The sequence below is a fragment of the Spermophilus citellus genome (assembly GCF_964194105.1).
Source record: "Spermophilus citellus genome assembly, contig: SCAFFOLD_55, whole genome shotgun sequence".
NCBI lineage: Eukaryota > Metazoa > Chordata > Mammalia > Rodentia > Sciuridae > Spermophilus > Spermophilus citellus.
The window spans coordinates 2,534,676-2,549,852 of NW_027672793.1; positions in this window are offsets into that span (position 1 = coordinate 2,534,676).

Below are 15,177 nucleotides of genomic sequence, written 5' to 3' on the forward strand. Positions count from 1 at the left end.
TATTTATTGAATGATAGAAGCAGGACATCAAGTTTTATGTACATTGTGTTTAAAACGGTGAATATGGAAGTTCATATAAATCATAAGGTTAAAATCACTATCTCTACATGGATCTCTAGAGGTCAACTGATTTTTTATTTTGGTTAAAAATAGTTTTAAAAGGTTTAATGATAATAATCATATTGGATAATTATAATTATGTATGTTTTCTATAGTATTATTCATTTTACTTTATTTTTTTAATGTCACAAAATTTATTTCCCACAATCCCTTTTGTTCTTCATTCTATGATACTAAATGCTATTCATAAACAAGTTACTATATATGCAATATGTAATAGAAAATATGATCAAGCATGTATTTAATGTCAAATATTAGAGGTGATTTGCAATTTTAAAACTAGTAAAAATTAAGTAAGCCATAACTTTCCAATATTTACATTTAGTAAAAATATACATGTTTAGTCAATATAATTAAATCAGTCAGTGAGTTTGTTGTTTGCTCTTGGAAAGAAAGAAATGGGAGTACCAAGGTGTCAGGAATAGCTGACAGACCTGTCCCACCTTTTCCTCAGATATTCTCTGACCTTCTTCCCTGTAAGTAGAAGTTCACCATCCAAGGATCCCTGGAAGGTAAGATGCAGGTTGCCTGATTCTTCTCACCACCTTCATCCTTATCATTGCCAAATTAGAGAATGTGCATAATCCAGACCCTGGAAAATTCTGTTTTACATGTTCAACTCAATTCACAAAGTCTCCATAGAGTCCTATCAAGTATTTATTATATTATTTTATAGAATATAAAATCCTTTTGTATAATTTTATTTTTTAAAAAATGCCAGAAATATCATCAGTTTTGTATCTTGTTGTAGTTGATGGTTTACAATGGGTGACTTGAAGGGCTTCTTTACACATCTTAGAGCAATTTACAATTCAGTTCTTATAGAGGCACCAGGGAAGTTGGTAGGAACATAAAATTTTATAGCTGGTAGGTCTCATATTACAGTGATTAAAAATTCAATTGGAATTTTATTTTTTTTTTATTTTTTTAATAAATGTTACTTTTATTATTACAAGCAGAAAACATTGTTGATATACTGTTTTTATTTTATTTTATTTTATTTATTGGTTGTTCACAACATTACAAAGCTCTTGACATATCATATTTCATACATTAGATTGAAGTGGGTTATGAACCCCCAATTTTACCCCAAATGAAGATTGCAGAATCACGTTGGTTACACATCCACAATTTTACATAATGCCCTATTAGTAATTGTTGTATTCTGCTACTTTTCCTATCCCCTACTATCCCCCCTCCCCTCCCCTCCCTTCTTCTCTCTCTACCCCATCTACTGTAATTCATTTCTCTCCTTGTTTATTTTCCCATTCCCCTCACAACCTCTTATATGTAAGTTTGTATAGCAATGAGGGTCTCCCTTCATTTCCATGCAATTTTCCTCATCTCTCTCTTTCCCTCCCATCTCATGTCACTGATTAATGTTACTCTTTTCTTCCCACTCTTCCTCCCTGTTCTGTTCATAATTGCTCTCATTATATCAAAGAAGACATTTGGTATTTGTTTTTTAGGGATTGGCTAGCTTCACTAAGCATAATCTGCTCTAGTGCCGTCCATTTCCCTGCAAATTCTATGATTTTGTCATTTTTTATTGCTGCATAGTACTCCATTGTGTATAGATGCCACATTTTTTTTATCCATTCATCTATTGAGGGGCATCTGGGTTGGTTCCACAGTCTAGCAATTGTGAATTGTGCTGCTATGAACATCGATGTGGCAGTATCCCTGTAGCATGCTCTTTTAAGGTCTTCAGGGAATAGTCTGAGAAGGGCAATAGCAGGGTCAAATGGTGGTTCCATTCCCAGCTTTCCCAGGAATCTCCAAACTGCTTTCCAAATTGGCCGCACCAATTTGCAGTCCCACCAGCAATGTACAAGTGTACCCTTTTCTCCACATTCTCGCCAGCACTTGTTGTTGTTTGACTTCATAGTGGCTGCCAATCTTACTGGAGTGAGATGGTATCTTAGAGTGGTTTTGATTTGCATTTCTCTGACTGCTAGAGATGGTGAGCATTTTTTCATGCACTTTTTGATTGATTGTATATCAAAAGCAATTCTAAACAGGAAGTGTGAATCAGGTGGTATAGTGATACCAGATTTCAAACAATATTACAGAGCAATAGTGACAAAAACAGCATGGTACTGGTACCAAAACAGGCGGGTGGACCAATGGTTTAGAATTGAGGACATAGAGACTAATCCACAAAGTTACAACTACCTTATATTTGATAAAGGGGCTAAAAGCATGCAATGGAGGAAGAATAGCATCTTCAACAAATGGTGTTGGGAAAACTGGAAATCCATATGCAACAAAATGAAACTGAATCCCTTTCTCTCGCCATGCACAAAAGTTAACTCAAAATGGATCAAGGAGCTTGATATCAAATCAGAGACTCTGTGTCTGATAGAAGAAAAAGTTGGCTCCGATCTACAGATTGTGGGGTCGGGCTCCAAATTCCTTAATAGGACACCCATAGCACAAGAGTTAACAAGAATCAACAAATGGGACTTAATTAAACTGAAAAGTTTTTTCTCAGCAAGAGAAACAATAAGAGAGGTAAATAGGGAGCCTACATCCTGGGAACAAATTTTTACTCCTCACACTTCAGATAGAGCCCTAATATCCAGAGTATACAAAGAACTCAAAAAATTAGACAATAAGATAACAAATAACCCAATCAACAAATGGGTCAAGGACCTGAACAGACACTTCTCAGAGGAGGATATACAATCAATCAACAAGTTCAATTGGACTTTTAAAGGCAGAAATTCTAACTCTCAGTATCTAAGACTACTTCTCTCTGAGTTATTCAGTCCAGAGAAGGACATTCTAATGGGGACTAGAAGAGAGTTGTGAATCTTACAATTATCAGATAGTCTTTTATTTGATCTCTTTACTTTACCATTTAGTAGACTCCTATCCTTAGCTATGCTCTGATGCCCTGGTATCTTTCAAGTTTCTGCTGTGACTTGGGAGATGTGATGGCCTGGCTGTATGAGCAAGCAGCGGGACCCTCAAGATCTAATGGTTCCATCATTGACTTGAAAGACTTCTACCTGTTTCAGCTCCACCTTTCACTTTCATCTTCAGAGGTAATGCATGTTTTTAATTCCAGAGACTGTGGAGGGTTCTTTGGTTACAAGCTTCTTTGTATTCTGGATTTGCCAAGAAGCAGTCACCAAGATGAAATTACATATGCAAAGATTTTACTGGAGGAAATACCTGTAGCAGACAAGATGAGGAGAGAGTAGGGAAAGGCTCAGAGACCTATCAGAATTCTGACCCTGAGTGGAGGAGAAAGCTAGGGAAGTTTCTATGGAAGTATACTAGATAACTGTGCATGCTCAAGTAAAGATTTGTCAAGGCTACCTGGGTGGCCTTAAGGCAAAATGAGCATTAAATGAGTTCTGTTTTTCACAGAAATGGACTTGATTTCTTTTAGATTTTGTCTTTCTTTTCTTTTTAAAAAGAAGGCCTTTACTTAAAAAAAATCCAAATGGGCCCCAGTGGCAGGGAAGAATTAGTACATACTTCCAATACCTAGTTCCAAAGTCTTACTGATGAAAACTATAAGCAATCTTACTGCAGGCAGCTGTAAGCAAAAAGACCATCATGTGACTTCATTTCCATATTGCTGCAAAGGCAGGCTAGCTCCCCAGTATGTTTTTTTTTCTTCGCCCCTAGCATGGGCAGAAAAAAAATATCAAACAATCTGTTAATGAGCATTTGGAGAAGTGTAATGAATAAAGTCTAATTCACTAATTGAGGCTCATTCCACAACTCTCCACTAATAAGCATCTTAATGTGCTTAAATGCAAGTGTCCAAAATAGTTACTGAGATGTGTGGAAATTTCCCATTCTGTATGTGAAAATTTTGATAATGTTGCAGTTTGATTAATTGACAAAAAATGTTGCACTAACAATGAAGAAAATGTAAAAGCAGGAAAATCATACAATTATATCTTCTAAAATGAACTAACTGGCAAATAAATAGTATTTTTTGAAATAAATTTTACTGTAATGGGACACTGATTTCAGAATCCATGTCAGGCCAAGCAAGAGAAACATTGAAAAAATTTGTGATTAACTTGTTTAAGGATGTAACAAATACACTAGTCAGTATTTTGTTCATTATAAATTCAGAAAAGACAATGTTATACTTTTCAATTTCAAGCATTTTTTGTTCATTTTAAAAATTATTAAATTTGAAATGCGATCAGATCATTCACCATGTCAAAACTCTCATCTGTCTCTTTATGTATCTGTCTCTTTCTGTCCCATTTGTTACCCTTCATTCCTCTAGATAAAGTCCTCAAAATGATGCCCCTTCACCACTACCTTGAGAACCACCTTTAAATCCTACCAGGAGTAAGGCATTTCCCAATATCTATTTCTTAAATTTTTCATTTCTTTCTTGCTTTCTATACTGACAATTGAACCTAGAGTTATTTGACCACTGAGCCTCCTACCCTGTCTTTTTTTTTTCTTATTTCTTTTGATACACTGTCTCACTAAGTTGCCTAGGGTATTGCTAAGTTGCAGAGGCTGGCCTTTAATTTATGATCCTCTTGCTTTAGCCTCCGGAACTACTGGAATTCATGCCTGTCTTCTTGAATTTCTTATATGGCATTTTACAAAGGCACTTGGAAGGATAGATATCCTTCACAGGGAAAGAAGACCTCACACACTGGACAAAAAGAGACCTCAAAAGCAAGCATCAGGGTTTACATAAAGTCATTTAAAAAGTCTAAAAAAATAATAATAATTTTGAAGATGCTAGGAATGTTTTAAACCCTTCATCCATCCTTGCATTTATGGTGTTTTAGTACTTACTCTTCCCTAGGGATGAAGTGTATATTGCACCAGAGCTAATTTGTGTGGCCACAAAGATATGCGAGTTTAAATGCTCATCTCCACTATAGCCAGGTTAATGGGGTGGGGTGGGAGAATGCTTCAGAAATTTAATTATCCAGAAAGACAACATCATTTTTCTTGACCCATAACTAATCTAGTATATCCATTCATGTCCTACTGAATGACTAAAGCCAGCAACTAGCCCTTGCATAAGGGACATGTCTGTCCATCCACTAACTCATGGTATGAGGGAGACTCAATTTTCTCAGTTTCCATTTCCCCATTGCTGAAATTAGACTAGCAAATAAAGCATATATGAGTGTTACAGTTTGGATGTGAGGTGTCCCCCAAAAGCTCATTGTGTGAGACAATGCAAAGAGTCTACAGTGAAATGATTGGTTTATTACAGCCTTACCCCAATTAGTAAATGAATCTTTTGATGGGAATTAACTGAGTGGTAACTGAAGGCAGGTAGGGTGTGGATAGACTAGGGAATATTGGGGGTATGACTTTAGGGACATTTTGTATATGGTGAATGGAGCCTCTTTCTGCTTTCTGGTCGTGTCCTGAGCTACTTTCCCCATCACACACTTCTGACATGATATTCAGCCTCACCTTGAGCCCAAGGAAAGGAGCCAGCCATCTATGGATTGAGACCTCTGAAACCATGAGCCCCCAAATAGGCCTTTCCTCTGTTAAAATTGTTCTTGGCAGGTCTTTTGATCACAGCAGCAAAAAAGCTGACTAAAACTATGAGTCTTAGTGTTTGGTGATTTCATTGGTAGGTGTTTCCTGCAAGTATATTTTGTGGCCATGGTCACTAGGATAGAGCTTATATATTTTTGGGGTGATCTTACTGCATTCCTGAGAGGGAAAGACATGAGACAGTGAGGGTTCCCAGAGGACGTAAAAGCCATAGTTATTATTTATTAAATTCTTAATATGGCCTTGCCATTGTGCTGCCATCATTATCCTTATTTTTTTTCTATTTAGTAAATGAAGAAATGATGTCTCAAAGTGTTTCATAATCTTGCCTGAAGCCCTCAGTGGAAGGGAGGGTTTTCAGCCACAGTGCTATGGCTGTAGAGCTTGTACTCTAAACCAAAAGTGGTTTTAAAGAAGTGCTTCTTAGAGCACAGACCCAGCACCAGCAACATTATCATTATCTGGGAATTTCCTAGAAATGCAAATTCTTAAGCCACCTGTCAATTGAGAGGTAAGGACCAGCAATCTGGTTTAAGAAGCCTTCCTGTAACATTCTAAGGCATGTTCAAGTCTAAAAAACAAAGTTATACAGCACCATCTATCGCTTGGCTCTTGCCCGTGATTTTAGTGCATTAGGATTAGGTCCTGAAGCTGTCCAATGTCCAGACATGAGACTAATAACTATCTCTAAGGAGACTTCTTTTCATCTTAGTCAGAGCCTGCTTGATGTAGCTTGCTGGGAAAATCCCATTTTAACAATAAAAAATAATGATCTCTAACTTATGTAATGACTTCTATCAATCATATTAACAATCTCGGCAAAAGGTTATCTTGGTAATTTATCTGTATCAGCTGCTTCTCACTGTGACCCAGACATTTAGAGATGCAGTTGCAAATGTGTGATTACAACAATTTGGAGGAGAGTGATTAACAAAGGAACATAGTTGTCCTCTGAGCTGAGGATGAGGAAGACATTTGCTGCAGATTGTGGCCTAGAACTTTCTATAGTTGAAGTAGAACAAAGATACCTAAACTATCCTCTAATACAATACACTATCTTCAAGTCCGAGAACAGTAGATAGAGGCAATTCATTTATACAACAAATAGCAACATTTCTGTACACAAACATCTCAGGAACTCAAGTACCTTGAGGTGCGTTTGTGATTGTGTAAGTGCACATGTAAGATAAGACCATGTTGCCAGAACTAGAGTACAATCCCAAATCACAATCATGACTTCCTCAACACATTCAGAAATTTAATTACACAGGAAAAAAGATCAGTGAATATGCCAGTAGTTATTTATTTATTTGTGGTACCTGGGATTGAGCTCAGGGATGCTTAACCACTGAGCAACACACTCCCAGCCCGTTTTTTTTTTTTTTTATTTTTTGAGACAGAGTCTCAATAAGTTAGTTGGGGCCTCAGTAATTTGCTGAGGCTGGCCTTGAATTTGCAATCCTCCTGTCTCAGTCTCCCAACTTGCTGGGATTATAGGCATGTTCCTGGCTAAAATTTGAACTTAAATTTTTTCAGTTACTCTCATACAATCAAGAGTGAATTACTAAAATGTTTACAATCACTATTTATTCATCTAGAAAATTAGACTCATGATACCTATTCATTGAGGTATTGTGATTATGAAAATCATTTGCAAAACCTAGGTTTCAAGTGTGCCATCTTTTTCTCCCCTGAATTTCTTCCCTGGCTACTACAATCAGAAGCTAAGTACTTTCATAGATTGATCATTAAGATTTACAGTTTTAAGTCTGGGTTAAACAAAAGGATCTCAAGATTTCACATGTGTGTATTATTGCTAGACACTCAGACACATTTTGTTAAGGATAAAAAAGAAACTCTTAAATTGTAATTAGTCTGTTGCTAATATAGGTGAAAAATTCCTCAGTTAGAATAAAAGTTGTCAGAATCTAAGTGAGCTTCATAAGTCAGTTGTGTTTTGAACCAGAACCCTGAAAACTAATTTTGAAGTAGTCTAGAGAAAATAAAGTGCAAAAAGATAGGCTGTGGAATATTGAGTGATTGTGCTTAGTATCTTTGGGGTGGGGAACTATTAGTACAGTACAATTGATAACCACCTATGATATAGCAAATATATGAGGAATGGAACTCTACTCAGTGATGACAATATGTAGATAAAACCACAACCACTGTGCTGTTGGAGCTCAGAGTCTAAGAAAGGAAACAAGGCAAATCCACGAGGGGTAATTATGAGTTGAGCAATATATTCTTGCAAGCTCTAGCCTGTATAGAAGTTTGTGCTACTTAGGCTAATTGGGAAAAATGTTCTCCAAGATTTTCAAGTTTGTGAGTTATGACCCCTGAGAGATCACTTGAGGATCCCTAACCGACAGCTCACCTACTAGAGGTCTTGACAAAGTCTTTAGATTGGTCTAACCTACCCAGGCTACTTTCGGAAGTAGACAGGCTTAAGTTTATTCCCCACATCTCATCTGAGACTTTTGATTTCTTTTTATTTCTTGAAATTTCTAAGCTGGGTTTTTCTCATTGATAAAGAATGTTTTAATAGCAGAGCTAAAAATTTGCCAAGAGCTTTAACTGCCTATGACACAGAGATATTGCATGTTCCCATTATTGGTTTTAAAAAAAGCACATTAAGGTGATGTGTAACAGATCTTTCCATCCTGTGATTTTATTTTATTGTTTTTTTTCCATGTAATTGTTATACTGTGTTTTCTTTTTAAATTCTAATTATTCTGAGAAGTTTGCAACTAAGGATTTAATGTAAGGGTATAAATGGAGTGCATGTGGATATTCCATTTTTTTTTTTTTGCCTTTTTGAAGGTACAAGTTTTACAATTCCAAGTCCTATTACTTCAGTTTTTCAGAATTCCTCAAGTTTGATATTTTTGCCAGATACTAAAAGTCGGCAATTCCAGATCATTTTTTTTTCATGTACATAGCATACTTTTAAAGATGAATGTTTAGATGTTTACGTAGCCCTCAAATATTCTTGGGTTATAGTTTTAAGAATCAGTTATCCATAGTTTTTCTCTTCAATGATGAATAATAATCTTTGGTTATCTTCTATGCCCTATAGTGGCTCCCTGTTGTTTGACAATTTCCTTCCTCCCTTCCATTCCCTTTATGATTTTTTCAGTTGATTTCATCCAATGATGCGTATGTTTACAAAGTTTATTTCAAATTTTTAGATTTTTTTTCATTGTCTTTGATTTCTTTCTTATGTTTGTCTAAATTTTACTGTGAATCTTTCTCCTTTTTGGCCATTTCTTATCTGCGTTGACAGTTCTCTGTCTCCAGGCTTTTCTTTTCTATTTTAAAGAATTATTCTATGGGCTTCTCTCTCTCTTTTTGCTGTGTGACTACATGTCCAGGAATGGGACCTGAGGTCGCCCTCCAGCTGTTCCTCCTTGGGGCCAGGTTGTTGGTTAGAGGATTCTGTCTCCCCTATTCTATGTGTTAAAGTATTATTGGATTCTAGTGGGGCGAGTTTGTGAGTGAAGTGAAGTTCACAGTCACTTGCCAAGTTGTGAGTGGAGTTCAGCAGGACCTCTACCCTTAGAGCATGTAGTATCCCAATGACTTCTCAATGTCGCTTAGAGAATGGGGTGAAAGGAATTTGTTTTAAAGCTTTAAAATAAATGCCTGGGGCCTACTCCAACATATTTAGCACTAATTGCCATCTAAAGAAGGATGGCGGGGTCAGCGTTTACCATCAGCACCATTAATAAATAGCCATGAACTAGATCAGACATTAAACAGCAGGCATCAATGACGTCACCCACAGTATTACTAACTTCAACAACATGAATGGGGTAGAAATTACATAAACCAAAGATTTCTACCAGAAAGTGAAAGCCCAATTCCTTAAGTGAAGCGAAAATGCGGCAGAAAGGCAAAGGAAAGTTTGAAACAATTAAAAACGTGAACAGAAGGGAAGCAGGAGAAAGACAGTGGGTGATGGCTGGAAAGAGCAATAGTAAAAAATAACCAAATCTAACAAATTAAACAAAGACAAAAAAAGGAAGAGCAAAAAAGAAAATTCAGTTATTAGAAGGGGAAGAAAGTGTGACATTTTTCATACAACTAGGGGGGAAAATAAGTCCAAAAATTCAGTTGGGAGAATAAAATACCCCAAATAGCAAAAGCAATTGGGAGCAAGAAAAGCCATGCTGGAGGCATCACAGCAGTGATCTGAAGTCATGCTACAGAGCTATAGTAATAAAAGCAGCATGTCCCTGGCATCAAAACAGACATGTGGACGATGAAGTAGAACAGAAGACACAGAGATAAACCCACATAATTACAGCCATGTGATACTTTACAAAGGTCCCAAAAATATATGTTGGAAACAAGATAATTTTTGAAAAATGGTATAGGAAAAACATGAATATCCACAAGTAGAAGAATGGACCTAGATCCTTATCTCTTGTCCTGCACAAAATCCAACTCAAAGTCAATCAAAGACTAAGGAATTAGATCAGAAGTTTTGCAACCGCCAGAATCAAAAATTCAACATCATAGCATAGGCACTATCTGCTTTAAGGATCCCTAATGCTTAAGAAATAAAATTGAGAATCAATAAGTGGGACATCAAATTAAAAAGTTTCTGCACAACAAAGGAAATGATCAACAGCGTGAAGAGAGAACCTATGGAATGGGAGAACATCTTTGTCAGTTCCTCCTCTGACAGATGATTTCTAGCCAGAATATAAAAAGAACTCAAAAATGTAACACCCAAAACAAATAACCCAGTCACCAAATGCTGAAAGAACCAAATAGACATTTCTCTAAAGAATAAATATGAATAGCTAACAAATATATGAAAACATGTTTAACCTCACTCTCAGTCAAGGAAATGAAAATCAAAACCACATTGAAATTTCATCTCACTCCAGTTAGAACAGTAATCATCAATAATGTAAATAATAATGTCTACCAAGGATGTGAGGAAAAAGGGCATTGTTGGTGGGACTGCAAATTAATACAGCCACTTTTCATTATGAAAATGCCTTATAAAACTAGGAATGGAACCATCACATGACCCAGATATCCCATTCCTTAGTACTTATCCAAAAGAAGGAAAATCAGCATATTATAATGATAGTGATATATCATCCATGTTTATAGCAGTGCAATCAAAATTACCAAGTTATGCAACCAACCCAGATGCCCTTCAACAGATGAATGGATTAAGAAAATGTAGGATATATACAAAATGGAGTTTAACTCAACTATAAAGAAGATGAGCTTATGGCATTTGCTGATGAATAAATGGATCTAAAGAATATGATGCTAACTGAAATAAGCCAGAATCAGAAGGTTGAGGATGGATTGTTGTGTTTTTTTTCGAATATGTGGAAGCTTGAGAAAAATAAGAGGAAGTGGGTGTACAGGAAAATAAGGGTAAAATCAATAGAGGAGAAGAACAGAATGAGGTCTTAGGAAGGAGAAGAGACAGGAAAAGAGAGGGAATGTGTGAAGAATTTGACAAAATTACACTATGTACATGTCTGAATATGTAAATTCCATCCACCTATCGGTATCTATAAAGCACCAATTAAAACCATAAGTAAATAGAAGGACGATCAGTAGAGCTGAGGAAGGGGAATACAAGGAGGTAGGAGGGGTAGGTAGGGGGAGGGAAAGAGGAACAACTGGGGACTCAAATGGACAAAATTATGTTCCATATATCTGTGTTGTCAAAATGAACCTTACTATTATGAATAACTAATAGTGCATGAATAAAAGTGTTTAAAAAGATTTATTGGAAGTATTTTGTTCCATTTGAGATATTTTTATACAGGTCACTCCAGCTTTGAGGTTGTGTCTTTTGGAAGAGAAAAATTTCAACTAAAATATTTTTTCATACTTAATATTCTTCTTAAATGATAATTCTGATTTGGTATATTTTTCTACATTTTAAATTTTTTTATTTATCTGGGATAGGTAACATCAAATGATTGTGTATTGACCGGGTAAGGAATTTGCGTGGCTCATTAGGTTTCTTAGCTTAAGAGCACCTCTTTCTGCTGGCACAGTGAGGTGCAGATCCCATATGAAATGACAGGGCTCAGTCTCTCTCACTCTTCCCACCACAAAGTCTGTGAATATGCTGTGCCTTCCAAGTCCACTCCTTATTTAAAAGCTCTGTCATCCTGTTTTTTTTTCTGACATCATGCATTTTCTAACCACTTTCTCTTCATTTCCCAATATTAAGTGCCGTGATCTGGTAGATCTGAAATATGTCCACGTTCTTACCCAAATTAATGTGGAAGCTTTTCTGTTAAGATGATTTTCATCTGTGTATTACAGTGATGAGTATCAGCTGCCTTCTTCCATATGTGTACTGTTATAGCTTGAACTCTGAAGGAGGGTCTCCAAGTTTCTAGACACATTTCTCTGCTTCCAGTTACTTAAAGATTATAGAATTCTCTGCCCCACAGTTATATGGAAACTGTGGGTGATGGGTTATTTTATGTTACTCTTGCTGTTGATTGCTAGGCATTTTGGAGGAAAGATAGACGTATTCTGATTTAGGAAAGCTCTGTTATCCTGCAGTTTCTAAGAAATCTCTTTTTATTTTCATTTTTACCACAGAGAATCCCCCAATGAAGCAAGAATTTGTGTGTGTGTGTGTGTGTGTGTGTGTGTGTAGGTGTGCACACGAGTGTGAACATCAGCATAGGATAATGGAATAATAAATGTGTATTTAGAACTAAGAGCCCATTAACAGTGCTTCAATGAGCAGACAAGCTGTAGGTGAATTAGTGAAGTATTTATACATAAGAACTCAGGCTTACTTAATTGAATGTATTAACAGTTATGTTCATGTTCAAGAAACACAGAATCAGAAACTGTGGGACTATTTGCAGTATAACTTTCATATCACTTTTTATTTAAGTTGATGAGGGAAAGTTCTCCATGTCCAATAGAAATATGCCCATTTCTGTAATTACCAGGTATCCTTTTCTTCAATTTATTACATGTAAATATCTTTCAATAGGCTTAGAAAAAGTAACAGCAAAGGTGTAGGCTTCTCATGCTATTATCAGTTCTTTTTCCTTCCTGACAGTGTTCTTTGGCTTCTCTGCAACCTACCAACCTCCAAACACACACAAAAAAAAGTTTACAGATTTAAGTCTTGCACATTTTCAACCACATCCCATGGCCAGCTTAAAGCCCAGTGGAGTTCTAGTGAACTCACCATGGAGAAGCAAATGACTTCCTGGATACTTATTTTCAGAGATGTTAGCATTAAAAATGCTAGGTTGCTTACCACAGTCTAAAACTCCTTAATGATTTCAAATCTATGAATTTCCTCTTGCCAAGCAAAAACAGATGTACCTACCTGTTCATGGCCTTAGTACTAAATTATATGCCTCAGTGGTGTTTCTTTTTTTGTATCTTTGAATTTTTTAAAACATCATTTTCATCCCCTTTTTTGATATTGTGATTCCCTTCCCTGTGGCTTTGAAAGGCCTTTCAGATTATATTCCAAGTACTGTTTTCTGGATAAAGGCTTTATCTTCTCACTCTCTAGCATGACTCAGGTTTTTCTTTGGCTAGTCTGTCTTAATATATCTTTAATAAATTTTATGTATATTTAGATCTGGACAAATACACATCTACCATACTGAGATTAACTGTATTACTCTGTGTGAAAATGGGAATTCAAAGGTAATTGATGGCTTCAAAATTCATTAAACATTCAGGTACTACCTGCTACATAACAGGCAATGTATTATTGGTGGAGATACAATAGTCTCTCCCTACCCCAGCTAAATGGGCCAACCCAGATAAAAGTCTAAGTAACAACAAAGAAAAAAACAGCCATTCCTATTGTGCACAATCACACTCCTGATCAAAACCTGTTCACAAACATAGAAAATGAGTTGTTGCACTAGACATTAATTGGAGGGTATCTGAAACATAGCAATAGTTGGCTATTACAATATTTGTTATCTGGAAATGCTATGCCAACACAATAAAAATGTCAAGCATAATGACATTGAATTTGGTGTATGGAAGCCAGAAATTCCTTAACAAGACTAGCAAGGAGAGACTGAGGAACAATGAAAAAGTGTTATGGACATTGGAGATAGAGACCGTTGTCAGGTAGTGGCAAAATGTTTGATTATACTATTGCATAAGAAGAATGTGGAAAATTGACTGTCTCCTGGATCTGACTGGGAGATTTGTAGGCAAAGTATTACAAAATGGCAATTATCTTCTTCAAACTTACTCCAATAAATTATATATATATATATATATATATATATATATATATATATATATATATATATGAACAACCAAAACATTGAATTAAAGAAGGAACTATTAAGTTTTTGAGAATAATTTAGTAGAAACACAAATGAGAAAGAACTCATTTGATTCTAAAATAAAACAGCTTTTTATCCCTAATTTCTATCAAAATAGTTGTTAAGCAAAACATGGTTTTCAAGCAAAATGACATCAAGTGTAGGGTTTAAACTTTGTTAAGACTTCAAGCAAGGTAGTATATCCCAGAAACTCTACAGTCTTCAAAAATTTTTCTATGTAAGCATTTTATGGAGATTATTCATTTAGATGCTTTCCAAGAATTGTAATCTCACTGCCCCACAACTGTTTTACATAGGCTCAAAATATAGAACATCAAAATAGAGACCATGAGAGTGTGAATGGACCTGTTATCTGAGAAAGCAAGCCACAGTAATGTTAACACAGTTAAGAGAAAGAAGAGAGGGCTGGGGATGTGGCTCAAGCGGTAGCGCGCTCGCCTCGCATGCGTGCGGCCCGGGTTCGATCCTCAGCACCACATACCAACAAAGATGTTGTGTCCGCCGAGAACTAAAAAAAAAAAAAAATAAATATTAAAAATTCTCTCTCTCTCTCTCCTCTCTCACTCTCTCTTTAAAAAAAAAAAAAAGAAGAAGAGAATAAACTTAGTGGAAGCATTGTCATTTTTGAAGAAAGGAACAAGAAACAGTATTAACATATATATATGTTTATGTATACAGATTTTTGGATCCTCAAACTTTCTGAGGTTAGGAAGTAACCTGAAAATGTAAATTTGAGATATTTCTTGCTTGTAAATCAAGAGCACAGAGGAGAGAGTGGAAAATAATTTCTACTCAATAATCATTTTTTGTTCATCATATCGGGGATATTAAACGTTCTTTTGCTCACAGACCTCCATACTAAGAGGAATTATCTTGATGAATCATGTATGGAAACATTTTTCTATACCTGAACTTGATTCCCACCATAATACCTTGGACTTTGGCCAATGTCATAAGATGATGAAATTTGTGAAGTTTTTGGAAGGTGTAATTCTAATTTGCCTTAAAAATAAATAATTTACCACCAGAGGACTATACTGACAAAATATGGCTTTAAATTCTTCAGGAATCCTCCCAGTGAAAGGAGGAATTTGATTTCCTTTCCTTTGAATTTGTGCTGGCTTATTGGTTTTTTTTTTCCCATAGAATGTAGCAGAAGTGATATTTTGGGGCATTTAGAAAATCACCATGAAGAACC